At 42.6% G+C, this 12,139-nt stretch overlaps 1 pseudogene; it reads left to right on the forward strand.

The window, feature by feature from the left end:
• The first annotated feature begins 9,069 nt into the window (after positions 1 to 9,069).
• LOC138929758 (ATP synthase subunit e, mitochondrial pseudogene) lies at positions 9,070 to 9,294 on the forward strand (annotated as a pseudogene).
• Positions 9,295 to 12,139: the final 2,845 nt, after the last annotated feature.

A 12,139-nucleotide genomic window follows, 5' to 3' on the forward strand; every position in this document is an offset into this window, starting at 1 on the left:
CACATGGCCTTTGCTCATGCACGCACATTCCTGGTGTCTCTTCCTCTTCCTAAGGACACCAGTCCTACTGGATTAAGGCCTGGCCCTATGATTTCATTTAACCCCACACCATCAAGCAACTCTTCTGCATCAACTGGATGTGGTACAATTCACCCTAATTCTGACACCGTTTACCTGCAGATAGCATTTGATGTCATAGGTTGAGGGCTCAGTCCCCTAAGACCACCCATCTTCAATCACAAGTTCCATGTTACCTGTACTTCTGATCAACTGGCTAAAAATCAGAAGTTCCCATGATCCCCTTCTTGGATTGAATTAATTTGCTAGAGCAGCTCACAGAGCTCAGGAAACGAGTTTATTTGTGAATCAAAAGTCAGATGAAGAGATACATGTACAAGGTTCTGAACAAAGGAGCTCCTCACCATGTGAAGTTTGGGGCCAGGCATGATGGCATGTGGAAGCATTCTGGTTCACCAGCCTGGAAGCTTTAGGTACCCTCTTTTTGGATTTTTATGGAGGCTTCATTTACATAGGCATTCCTGATTAATCTATTAGCCAATGGTGATTGATTCAATCTCCAGGCCCCTTTCCCCTCTCCTGAAGTCAGGGGAGTGGTACTGAAAGTTTCAACATTTCATTACAGGTTTTCCCTCTAGCAGCCATCCTCCATCCTTACGTGGGGTCCAAAACTCACTTCACTAACACAATGAGAGATACATTCATCCCTTTCAACACTTGGGAAATTCGAAGGGTTTTAGGAGCTCTGTGCCGTAAATGGACCTATATAGATTTCTTATTAGGGCTTCCGTGGTGGCTCAGATGGTAAAGAGTCCACCTGCAATGCAGGAGACCCAGGTTCAATTACTGGGTCAGAAACTTCCCCTGGAGAAGGGAATGGCTACCCACTCCAGTATTCTTACCTAAAGAATTCCATGGACAGAGGAGCCTGGTGCCTACAGTCCATGGGATCACAGAGGGTCAGACGCAATTGAGTGACTAAACACTTTCACATTTCTTATTATATATTTTTAATTATATGTTTATTATAAATCACAATATCACAATTCACTATGAGAATATATAAACATGCTGTTTCCCATCAAAATCTTATCCTGCATTTTTTAGCCAGTGTATTGATGATTCTTCATTGTATCAATTGATGGTTGCCAAATGGTGATTTTTAGAATTTCATTATTCATTCCAAATTGATTAGTTGGCATTCTATCATAAGGAAGAGCTTTTCCTTTTTCCATGTTTATGTACTTATTAATTTGTATCAGAAGAGATCCATGGATTCTTATCTTATTCAATAGTATCTAAAATAGTTTCTAGTGTGTTATTATTTTGATGTTCAAATGATCCCAGTGTCTCTGCCTTTTTATATTTTCCTTTGTCCTTCTGTTTCACTCTCCTCTTTTTCTTAATCTCTTCTCTAGTCACATATTTCCCTCTTTCTTACCCAATATCTCCTTGGTTTCTTATCCCCACCCTATCGTCCCCATGTCTTTTGTTTTGGTCCTGAGCTCATTTTTCTCCCTTACTCACAGAATGGTCTCAAATGCATGGAGTTTCCCTTTCATCACTACTTTTCTCCCTCATTTCCTTGGATGTGCCCCAACCTGCTATTGTTGCTGGAGCAAATCTGGTAGTTTCTAAAGATGGTGCTTCTCTTGATCTAATCGTAAAGATGCCAACCGCAATAAAGTGTCTCAGTATTTCCAAGGGTTTATAACTTAGCTATAAAAATTCACTTTAGGCTATAGCTTGACATATAATCTTTTAGCCCCAGAGTGAATTTCTTTAACCATTTTTCCTTTAATTCAACACCACTTGATTCAATGTAGCTTTCATCCTCTAATAATATATGTTCATGAGTTATTACTGCATCAATACAAATCATGTCCCTTTGCTAAAGTAATTACTGTGGGTAAATAAGAAAAAAGATACAACATCCTTGGTTCAAGGGTTATAAGATGAAAAAAGTATTGATCTTCTGTGAAGCTTTCTGTTCTATTCATCCTTCTGCCCATAAACCCCCAACTTATGAATCCTGAAAAAGATTCTAAAGTTTAAACATAAATAATATGTTATTTGTTAGATAATAGCTTCTTTGGGAACAGCCTGGGTCCAATTTTTGTTTCATGATCTGGCTTCACATAAAAGGACTGAACCTGACCCAATGATTGATCAATTATTGTATTCTTTAGAGTAGGTAACTAGAATCTGTAGAAGGAAAATACTTAGAAATACTTCCTGCGGGAGACTAGACAATTAGCTGAATGGCTGTGCACAAACAGTAAGTGTCGTAGGAGAGAACGTGTTGAATTTGAAAGCAGGAGCCTGGAATTCCAGGCTTGGGTCACCAACAGTCTGAGTACATCACTCACTTCAGCTTCCCATTGATTCTATAGTCCTTTAGATCCATGGAAACAAGTGCTCTCCCAGAGAGTTTAGGTGGATACCTAGGCCAGTATGCGTGCAAAGTCATGTCCAACTCTTCGTGACCCCATGGACTGTAGCCCACCAGGCTCCTCTGTCCATGGGATTCTCTAGGCAAGAATACTGAAGTGAGTTGCCATTTCCTCCTCCAGGGAATCTCGTGACCCAGGGATTGAACCCCCATCTCTTATGTCTCCTGCATTGGCAGGTGAGTTCTTTACCACTAGCGCCACCTTGGAGGCCTAGGCTTGGGAGGCATTTCTGCCAGAGCAGTTGATGCAACTAATCTGGGAAAGAAAGGAAAAAGAATAAAAAGTAGGGCAATTTTGGTGGGAATAGTTATTTACTGATTTTCCTACTTACTTGTTTAAGCTCATTTAATCCATTTGATCTAAGTGGTCTCCTGTGTATATCCAATCTCAAAGGGCAGCTGGAGGTAAAACCATCTTTGAAATTGACTGTGCATGCTATCTCTCTTTCTAGTTCTCTATTACCATATGTATAGGATGCTCTTCCTGGATAGAAGGAAAAGTATTTAGGAATTTAGGATTCTGTCATGTAGACAGAATCACCCGTTGAAACTAGCATGGTGCCTTACACTTAATAGGCACTGAAAGAATATCTAATAAGTTGAATTGCGCTCAATCTAAACAGTATCCCTTAATTCTTTGAAAGTTTCTTTGTGATGCCTTCTGTTTGTTTTTTCCTCTTTAAAGCAAAAGGTGGCTTCAAGCACTATCATTGGTATTCTTATAGCCTCACTCTGTGTCTCTTGTTAAATAATTTTGACGTGTTTTCTGGTTTTATTTACCTCCTTAAGGCCAATGACTCCTAAATCTTTACTTCTGAGCAGACTAAACTAGAACTTCTAAGTACTTGATTTCAACCAGAGATCCACCAGCATCATAAACTCAACATGAAAATGATGGAAATACTTGTTTTCCCCAGGATACCAAGTGGCCTGTGCTGTGATTAAGATGAATATTCCTTTTACCTAGTGTGCTGGGGGGCACACTGTCATGCCATCTTGGACTTCTCTCTCTATTGCTTTGCTTCTACTTTTCCCATCCCTGAATCTGTTTAGATGGCATATCCTAGTTAAGTTGATCCCCACATTGAGTTTCCCATATTTAAGTTCTGACTCTCACAAGAGCAAAGAGAACCTGGGCTGGTGATTTTAATTCTGAAATTTTAGTTTCTTTCTTTATTGGCCTATGGTGAGGATTGTAGAAGATAATGCAAGTGAAGCATTTAACACACCTCCTGGCAGGTAACACACTGCATAAACACTGCATAACACACCTCCTGGCAGGTAACACACTGCCTAAACACTGCATAACACACCTCCTGGCAGGTAACACACTGCATAAACACTGCATAACACACCTCCTGGCAGGTAACACACTGCCTAAACACTGCATAACACACCTCCTGGCAGGTAACACACTGCCTAAACACTGCATAACACACCTCCTGGCAGGTAACACACTGCATAAACACTGCATAACACACCTCCTGGCAGGTAACACACTGCATAAACACTGCATAACACACCTCCTGGCAGGTAACACACTGCCTAAACACTGCTGCTGCCTTTGCTTTTATTATACTTTCCTTTGGCCTCTGCAGTCCCTTGACATTACTGCTTTACCTCCTTGGGGTGTGTATATTAGTCTGTCCTGAGGGATTGTTAGGTGCTCCTGTGATGGTTTTACCCAGAATACCATAGAGAAGAGAAGTGAAGCGCAAGTTGTTCAGTCGTGTCCAACTCTTTGCAACCCCATGGACTTCTCCAGGCCAGAATACTGGAGTGGGTAGCCTTTCCCTTCTCCAGGGGATCTTCCCAACCCAGGGATCAAACCCAGGTCTCCTGCACTGCAGGCAGATTCTTTACCAGCTGAGTCACAAGGGAAGCCCAAGAATACTGGAGTGGGTAGCCTATTCCTTCTCCAGAGGATCTTCCTGGCCCAGGAATCGAACTGGGGTCTCCTGCATTGCAGGCAGATTCTTTACCAATGAGGCTCTCAGGGAAGCCTTATAAACACCTGGAAAATCTTCAGCCACACTCTCTGTGGTCAGTCGTGTGATGAACAGAGAAGACAAGTAGAGGATCATAGTTTAGGGACAAACTTCTCCTCTTGCTGCATTTCAGTGACTAGGATTAGTCATAGGGCTTCACTATGAAGAGAGAATGCAAGGACTTGTCTTCTTATGGACCCAAGAGAGAAATAAAATGGGGTGGAGAATGCACATTCCCATGAGGAGTGGCGACACGGGAAAGGGATGCAAATAGTGAAAGATGGAGTTACAGATAATATCATTCTTTTTCTCCCAGATGTCAACAGTGTCATGAACTTTAGACATTCCAGACACATTTAATAGGCTTTATGTATTATTATTTTTTTTTCTTTATATAAATATTTTTTTACTAAATATGTTTCTTTCTAAAAATACTTTGTCACTGCTATAAATGGAAAACCAGTGTTTTTTCTAATCTTAATTAAAATAAATCATAACTACTAAAATAAATCCCTCCATGTGTCACCTAAACCATCATGTACATCACTAGCAGGCATATTACACTTGGGGAAACACTGCTTTAGTGCGTGAGAGACACACTCAGATGAGCCATGTTTATTGTCCAGCACATATAAATACATATCATGGAAGAAATTCAATCAGGAAGACTTCTTCCTAAAGGAGAAATTTTTTTAACCTTCTTTCTACCATTTCCTCTTTCTTTCTTTCTTCATTTCCTTCTTCCCCCATCCCTCCCTTCCTTCCTTTCTCCCATTCTTTCTGTGAGATTTTGATGAGGATAATGTAAGGAAAGATCTTGGGAGAAATAAGGGCTTTATTAATGCCCCACAGGACTTTTCTTGAACTTTGATGAATTCTGATCATGAGGACAACATCCCAGGAGAATTTAAAAATCCTGTCCAATTGAATGCTCCTTAAGGGACTGGGGTGACCCCACAACTACCCTTCCCACCCCACCCCCATGCCCATCGCCATTTCCCAGAGGTACCCTACTCAGCATCCTGGGCTTCTCATCACCACCTGTGACCCTCTTCAGAACCAAAGAATGGCGACATGTTTCATCTCTGACAGTGAGTGTTAACGGGAGCAGGATTGTGGAGGACCTTGAGTGGCAGGTCAGATTATGCCTGTCAGCTTTGGCCACTGCAAAGCTGGAGTTGTTACATTTACCTGTCCTCAGTTATGCTGAAACAGGAGGATAGCCTTCTAGGAAGGCCTGGATTCAGTACAGGGAACAAAACCACTCAATGAGAGTGCCTGTGAAAATAGTTCATTTTCCTATCAAAGAAGTTTTACATCTACTCAGTAAATTTTATCTGAACACTCCAACTCTAGTAAAATACAGCAAAGTGTAATAAATTTCACTTTATGGGTTTCACAGTTTGAAAACTGCTTCAGGGCAATCTGGTTACCAAGGGGACCCAGTGGGAGCAATCTCCAAGGGCTGGCTTCTCTGTGTGAGATTTTGGGGATGACCTGATGCCTTTTGGTGTCCAGTCCATGCAGGTGAGGCATTAGCTCCCACCTGGCCATCATTTAAGGCGGGATATAAGTCCTGTGTCTATACCAGCAAAGTTGGCTTTAAACAATGAAGAGAGAGATAGAGCAGTTAAATTACCAAGCAAAGGGCTGCTAGCTTACCTGGGCAATGAGCAAATGAGCTTCATCAAAGGCCAAGTTTAAGTCACTGACATACTACGATATAGCCGTGTCAACCACAGACTGGCACTTGCTATGGGCACTTGCCATCCACCTCTGAAAGGATCAAATCGTGTGCTGCTGCAGTTGCTGGACTCTCTGGCGAGCAGAAATGAGGCACTCTGTGCTCAGGAAGAAAACTGGCAGAACAGGTCTTCAGATAGATATTTTCAGGAGCTGACTTTATGAATCCAACTTTTGTATCTCCTAATATCCAGAAAAGCACTGAAATCCTCCAGAGTAATGACTGCTCCTTGTGACTAGCAGAAACTTTCAAGAGACTAGCAAAAACCTTCCAGAAAAATATGTATTCACCAAAATCACATATATACTGACTTTCTCCTCTGCCTCTTCGGAGTAGTTTCTCAGAGCTATCTGAGTTGCTCTCTTGAGGGCTCCAGTCCTTATTTTGCCCCAAATAAAAGTTAATTCATAACTCTGCACATTTTTTAACACACAATGACTTTTAATGAACATCGACAGCTGACTGACCCAGAAGGTCCTTAGGGTTTTTTTCTCTTTTTCCAGGGGGTTTCCAACTGGGAGTGAATCAAGTAATATTTTCTTAAGGGAAACTCTTCCAACCGCCCCCCAACAAAAATGTACAATGTTCAATGTGCGATTTACTCAGAGGAAGGCTTTCTTACTTTCAACTTGCCTTTTGTTGGCTGTTTTCCTTGTCTTTACAAGTTGTTAATACTTAGGAAGTTCTCCTACTCTAACAAGGCCTGGTCACTGCAGCAATTTGCTTCATTTAGGACCTCCCTCTCTTTACCTAGACTTTAACCATCAAATTTTGATTCCTGTCATCTTTTGTTTCTGCTTTATTTCAAATCAGTTAGGATCTATTTAAGCGTCCCTGGTGGCACAGATGGTAAAGAATCGCCTGCAATGTGGGAGACCCAGGTTCAATTCCTGGATAGGGAAAATCTCCTGAAGAAGGGAATGGCAACCCACTCCAGTATTCTTGCCTGGGAAATCCCATGGACAGAGGAGCCTGGTGGGCTACAGTCCATGAGGTCGCAAAGAGTCAGCTGTGACTGAGCATCTAACACACAGGATCCATGTTGAATCCACGCAATGAACCCACTGTTGAAAGTCTTTTAGATTCGTGTGATAAAACTCTGCCATGTACTATTTGTCAACCACAGTTGAAAGCACTTGGTCTGTATAACTTGGTTTCATCCTCACCAGGAGCACATAGTGTAGAGCTTTTCTTCTAGTTCCTTAAACAGTTAAGGACACTGAGGCAGAGGCTGGTCACAAAACTAGCAAGGAGGAAAGCCAGTATCAAACCCAGGTACTCTGGCTCTGATCTCAGCATCTTACCCTGAGGCTGTACTTTTTCCTGGGGAGTACCTGAGTGGTGGACACAATGTTCCCTGTGTCAAGGCAGTCAGAACCCTGAATTGATAAGGAGAGCTTTAATTTTGACCTAAGAAGTCCTCCCAGATGGCTCAGTGGTAAAAGAATCTGCCTGCAGTACAGGAGACCTGGGTTCGATCCCTGGGTTGGGAAGATTCCCTGGAGAAGAGAATGGCAACCCACTGCAGTATTCTTGCCTTAAAATTCCATGGACAGAGGAGCCTGGAGGGCTACAGCCCACGGGGTCACGAAGAGTTGGACACAATTGAACACACCACACACAAGGAGGAAGGAGCTGTCTTTGGAGAATGGAATGAGCCTGAGAGGAAAGGGGTAGAAGAAGGACTGAGTCCAGATGAATGCTGGAACACCTTGGAATAGAAGGTATGAGGGCAAGTAGGTCCCTGCAGGGCTCCTGGGCATGGAGGCCTTTTATTGTCCCCTGTTTCCTGTAGGCATGACCAGCCTCCATGACCTTCCCCGAGTTCCAAAGGGCAGATTCAAACAGTTGCTAATCAAGAGAGGAGCAGCCAAGCCACTTGATGCAAAATTAAAGGGACAAGAGACCGGCATCAAGATTAGGAGACCCACCATCTGAGACCCACAGCACCACCCTTGAACTAGGGCTATAAAACTCTTCATCAGATCCTCTTGGGTTGGGACGCATAGCTTTCTGGGGCAGGAACCCACTGTGTCTTCCTTGGCCTGGCAAAGAGATAAAGGTGTTCTTTTCTGCTTCACCCAAAACTCTTTCTGAGATTGGATTTGGCACCAGTGTACAGAGAAGCTGAGCTTTTGGCATCTGAAGGGCAAGAATGTAGAGATTCTAGTTCCATGAAGGACTGGAGGACTGTGCTTTGGGAACCAAGTGAGGCAGTTAAGCAGAATTGGGAGACAGCAATAAACAGTTTGGATGACAGAGATCCACGCCTTCCGCCGCACTGCCAATTCCCCCCAGCCACAGACCGTAGGCATCCCAAGACAGCATCAGCAGAAGCGATTATGAAGCAAATGGCAGCTATGAGGCAGACATTCTCGACAGTTCCCCCCGAGAAGCCTTAGGTACCCCACGTCCCCATTCCATATCTTCTAACCCAACCCTGTTTTGTACTCCTGGGTAGTGTTCATCACTGCCCGATGTACTTCTCTTCTTGCCTTTCCTCTCATTAGAATGCCATCTTTGTGAACGCAGGAACCATATTTGTCTTGCTCCTTGCCCCTCGGTGCCTGGCACACAGTAGCGTGAGTGTGTATGTGCTTAGTCATGTCTGACTCTTTGCGACCACAGGGACTGTAGCCTGCCAGGCTCCTCTGTCCGTGGAATTTTCTAGGCAAGAATACTGGTGTGGGTTGCCATTTCCTACTCTAGGGAATCTTCCCAATCCAGGAATCAAATTCATGTGTCTTATGCCTCCATCTGCATTAGCAGGCAGATTCTTTACCACTGTGCCACCTGGGAAGCTCTGGCATATGATAAGGCCTTAATAATACTTGTTGGGTCCAAACTGGGCTTCTGGCGGGAGGGTCATGGACAAGGTGGTTTCACCGGTTCAGGTCTCTCCGCTCATCAAGCTGGGCAGTTACTCCGCCCTGCTCCTCAGCGTGGCCTACGGAGCCAGGTGCTACAATTACTCGAAACCCTGGGCAGAAGAAGAGAGGAGGATAATAGCTGAGGAGAAAAAGAAGCGGGATGAGCAGAAATGCATGGAGTGAGAACCGGCAGAAGCCCGAGGGGATAGCATATTAAAGTGAGCCTGCCCTTCTCCAGAACAGTGCGGCTGAATAAAGTTAAAAAAACAAAAAACAAAAACCCAAACAAAAAAGACTTTGATAATATTTGTCGAGCAAATGAGTAAAAGACCTAGAAAGCCAAAGCATAAATTCATGGACCAATTTTTGCCTAGGCAGACAAGAGATGTACCTGGAACCTCCAGAAATAATTCAGAGATGGTCAGTTGGTCTTGGGGTGGAAGTTGAATGTACTGGGACAGAAGTCCTCACCTAGGGACCAAGAGACATTATCATTTTTGGAATAGTAGAGTCTTGGACAGTTTATTACAAATATCATCTCAGTATAATTACAACCTCTAATTATACATCACCATTTCCATTTTGCTAATGAAAAAGCAAAGGCTCATAAAAAATTAAACAAATGTCTTGCCCCTGGTCCTACAGCTAGTATTTGAAAGAACAAGCATTTAAAATCCCGTCTAGCTGTGTCTGTAAGTCATGCCATTTCCACTATACCATGTTGGTTAACATCCACCCTTGGGCCTGTTTCCCATCCTTGAGGTGGATGAAGAGGAAGAGACAGCACAATACATGCTGCTGCTGCTGCTAAGTCACTTTAATCGTGTCCGACTCTGTGCGACCCCAGAGACAGCAGCCCACCAGGCTCCCCTTTCCCTGGGATTCTCCAGGCAAGAACACTGGAGTGGGTTGCCATTTCCTTCTCCAATGCATGAGAGTGAAAAGTGAAAGTGAAGTCGCTCAGTCGTGTCCGACCCTCAGCGACCCCATGGACTGCAGCCTACCAGGTTCTTCCAACCATGGGATTTTCCAGGCAAGAGTACTGGAGTGGGGTGCCATCGCCTTCTCCAAGCACATACATAAATCTTTCAAAGAACAGCTGCAGCATATACCATGTGGGGCCCAAACTGAAAATCAAAACACAAGCAAACATGACTAAAGTTCATGGCCTTTATCCGCCAAGGCACAGCCCAAACAAAAAGAAGATCTGTTTGATGTATGTGATCTAAAATGATCTCTTCATGGCCAGCTTATGACATAAAAATGTTTTTAAGCTGCTGTGCACAAAAGGGACTGAGCTATCATATTTTATAGCCCACCTAACTTTCTAGCTACCAGAGCATTTAATTGATAAAACGTCACTCAAAAGAGACTGTGGTGTTGTATATGTGAGGTCTGTTCGTTTAAAGTTAGCTTCTTTTTATTGTGGTGGACGAGTGAAGGATTTGCCCAATTTTCACTGTCCTTGAAATATCTTTTCAAACATCAATGGTGGAGTCTTTGTCCTACATTTCTTTCCCTCACAACTCTCATGAGAACACTTAACCTTGCTTTCCTGGGTGCAAAGAGAGTCAATGAGTAGTCAGTAGTTGTAACTAATCAATATTTTATTCCCAATTCAATTTCAACAATGGAGAATGAAGTGACTTTTAAAAGACCAAAGGGAAATACTTTGACAAACATTCCAGAAAGTGTACAAAGTTAGGATTAAAATGAAATCTTCAATCTTTTGCTAAGAAATTCCATTTCTGTAGATCATTCTTCTAAAGAAATAGTAACTATAAAAAATGGTTTCAATCTTTTAGAAAAGAGATTGAAAGAAAATACATCAAAATATTTAAAGGGCTATATTTGTGTGAAGGAATTATAGATTATTTTTCTCTCTTCTATCAGCCCATCTGTATTTTTTAGATGTTTTATATTCATGTGAGGTAAAATATTCTACTAAAGTTTATTTTAACTTTTTTTTGAAAGGAAGAATATTTCCAACCCTTCCCTAGGAAAACAAATTTATATCAAATACTTCGTATTTCTTGAAGACTATGGCTTCCGGCTGAGAAGCAGTCTGCATTAGAAGAATCACTCAACCTCTTTCAGAGAACTGTATGTGAACTGAAAGATATCTCTGAACATCCCTGAAAGATGCAGGTGCTTTTAAAAAGTATCTCTTGTCTCAGAAGAAACTGGGAATTAACAGATCACAGTTCTTATATCGGAATTAGATTAGTTACATTGTTAAGTGAGAGAACATGCCAAGGGTGATAGCCAGAATTCTAAGCTGGCCCTCCAAATTCTTGGCTTCTTGTGCATACAAAGCTGCTCCCAGTAATTCAGTCAAACACTAATGTTGCCATGAAAGGATTTTGAAGATTTAATTAAATACTCAAATCAGTTGACATCAAGATACAGAGAGGTGGTCTGACCTAATCACATAACCCTTTAATTCTGGATCAAGAGTTCAGAAGCGGGGAAGTCAGAGATTCTATGCCCCAGAGATTTGACACGGCCTTGCAGACTTGAAGATGGGCCATGTGTGGGAATGTAGGCAGTTTTAGCAGCTGAGAGTGGACTTCAGCTGACGAACAGCAGCAAAACAGTGACCTACCTCAGTCCTACAGCCTCAAGGAACATAATTCTACCAACAACCTGAAAAAGTTTGGAAATAGATGTTTTTCTCAGAGCCTCCAAATAACAGCCCATTCTGGGCTATATATTGAGTTTGGCCTATGAGCCTAAGTTGAGGACCCAGCCATGCTGTGCTGTACTCCTGACCTAGAGAAGAAATACATACTGTTTTAAGGTGCTAAGTGTGTGGTAATAAGTTACTTAACAATGTGTGTGTGTGTGTGTGTGTCAATTGTTCAGTCGTGTCCGACTCTGAGACCCCATAGACTGTAGCCACCAGGCTCCTCTGTCCAAGGAATTCTCCAGGCAAGAGTACTAGAGTGGGCTGCCATTTCCTTTTCCATACTTAACAATAGAAAGTTGATCTAATGGGTTGCTGAATGTTTGCTCAAACTCATGTTCATTGAGTTGGTGATGCCATCCAACCATCTCATCCTCTGTT

This window comes from Ovis canadensis, chromosome 15 (genome assembly GCF_042477335.2).
Source record: "Ovis canadensis isolate MfBH-ARS-UI-01 breed Bighorn chromosome 15, ARS-UI_OviCan_v2, whole genome shotgun sequence".
In the NCBI taxonomy this organism is placed as follows: domain Eukaryota; kingdom Metazoa; phylum Chordata; class Mammalia; order Artiodactyla; family Bovidae; genus Ovis; species Ovis canadensis.